The following is a 2,098-nucleotide window of genomic DNA, read 5'->3' as shown; positions in this document are numbered from 1 at the left end:
GACACATCTGCATCGTTTTCCTTTGAGTGGGTGTATGGGGTGTATGGGAGAACTCTGCCCATTTAGAACTGTGGGGTCTCTTTCTGTCATGGGTTGTGGCCCAAGGCAGGTGGGCCAACTGTAGTGGGAGGGAAGTTAATCACCGTTGTCTCCTGTCTCAGCAGAACGGAGCAGTATCTGAGGATCAAGTATCCGACCAGAGATGCTGAGAACTAATGTCAGTGGGGACAGGACAGGACCCAGTGGGAATGTTCAGAGCTGGGGATTGATAGGTGTTCCTGATTCTGGAGCTGTTACCACGCGGTTGCTGAACTTGGCGACATTTCTGTTTCACACTAATGTCCCCCACTAATGCTCCGTTTCCACACCAAACTCTCGTGTTTTTCTTCTCTGGGCTCAAGTTTTTGAGCATTCATTTTATGGCGGCTGGGAGTGGGTAGGGCAGAGGTAGCCAAAGCAACTCTCCTCACCCAAGGGCTTGGTGGCCTCTGGGGACATTAGCACATCCTGGGACCAGCCTTTCCTCCAGAAAAGGAAAACTCCATTCTCTTTGTTGTTGACTCAGAGTCTAACTATGACCCAGGTTGGCCTGGAACTGGAGATAAATCTGCTTCAGCCTCCACCACAGCCACCACGCCCACTGATGGGAAACTCCATTCTTAGGCTGTCGCTGACCGTTGAGCAGGCAGTAAGGTGCTACACCCATGTCACCCAACCTGAACACTACACCTATTAGACAGGAGAGGCACTCGTACAGTCAGAGGCCATGTCCTGGTTGGAGGGTGGAGTCGGCTCAACCTCATGGCATCCCATCTACCAAGTGCCCAGGCAGTCCCTGTTCAGAGGCCCCTGGAGGAGGACAGTCTCTTAGGGATGACTCTGAGGTGGCCTAGGGTTGGGATGCTTCTATGTGTTCTTCCTGGTACTCCTGTCCCCTTGGCCTGTCACTTAAGGTGTGAGTGGGTAGAGCTGGTGACTGACCCGAAGCAGTATGTCTGGTTTTGTCAGGGCGGGTGAAGCTGAGGTGTATAGAGCAGTGTCCTGGCCGTGGCTGGTCCCTTGAGCCTGGGTGTGGCTTGGACGCTGGCCAGGGTGGTTAAACAGCTGCTTGCAGAACGAGACCTGCGTGCCCTTATGCCCTCCATTCAGTCGCTGCACCCAGCGCTCATCTTGGTCTGGTTCCAGATCGGCAAGCCTAGAAATGACAACTCTCAAGGGCCCCGCTGGCCTGCTTTTGATCCCTCATCCTGGCTTGTTTTATGTCCCTTGGTGCCTTCATGAAACATTTCAGGGTTGAAACTTTGCCTGGGCAGAAACCAAGTCTCTTTGATGAGGCCCCGGGAATCTGTCTCCCAGCCACCAGGCACCACTTGAACACGTTGGCCTGGTGAAGAGAGCCGGAGGCTATTGGGCTGCACCCACCCATCGGACAGGTGAAGGATGTGACTTGCACCCAGTACCCAGAATCATTTAGAACAGGACAGGTCCTTTCTGAATGCCTTTGGTCAGCTGGCTTCTTGTGCGATTCGCGAATACTTCACCCAGAGTAGGGAGGCCCGCAGATGAACCTGTGTGTGTTTACAGAGCCTGTCTGAGGCACCCTTGAGGGTCCCTGAAGTCAGTACGGCACAGTATCTGGCACGCAGTGGGTGGCCAATAAAGGTTTGTTAATGAATGTCTTTTGAAGCATTGTTTGGATAAAATGAAGGGAATTCTTTTCTGTTGCCTCCTCTCCCTACCAAGTCCTTCAACTTTTATGCTTCGTAATCCTTGAACTTCTCCTCTGGGAAATCACCTGTACAGTAGCAGGGTAAGATGGAGAAATGGGGACTCCAGAGAGCTGTGGAATCTGCCTGTCCTGGTTTCCTTTTTCTGTTGCTGCGATGGAACACTGTCTTAGTCAGGGTGTCTAGCGCTTTGTTAGAACGTGACCGAAAGCAACTTGGCGAGAAAAGGGTTTATTTCAGCTCACAGTTCCACAACACAACACATCATCAAAGGGCCTCAAGGCAGGAACCCAAGCAGACTTAGCAGACGAACACTGCTTAACGGTTTGTTCTTTGGGGCTTGCACAGCCTGCATTACTTATACCTGTCAG

This window comes from Microtus pennsylvanicus, chromosome 15 (genome assembly GCF_037038515.1).
Source record: "Microtus pennsylvanicus isolate mMicPen1 chromosome 15, mMicPen1.hap1, whole genome shotgun sequence".
NCBI classification, from domain to species: Eukaryota; Metazoa; Chordata; class Mammalia; order Rodentia; family Cricetidae; genus Microtus; species Microtus pennsylvanicus.
This window is presented reverse-complemented; position numbering follows the sequence as displayed.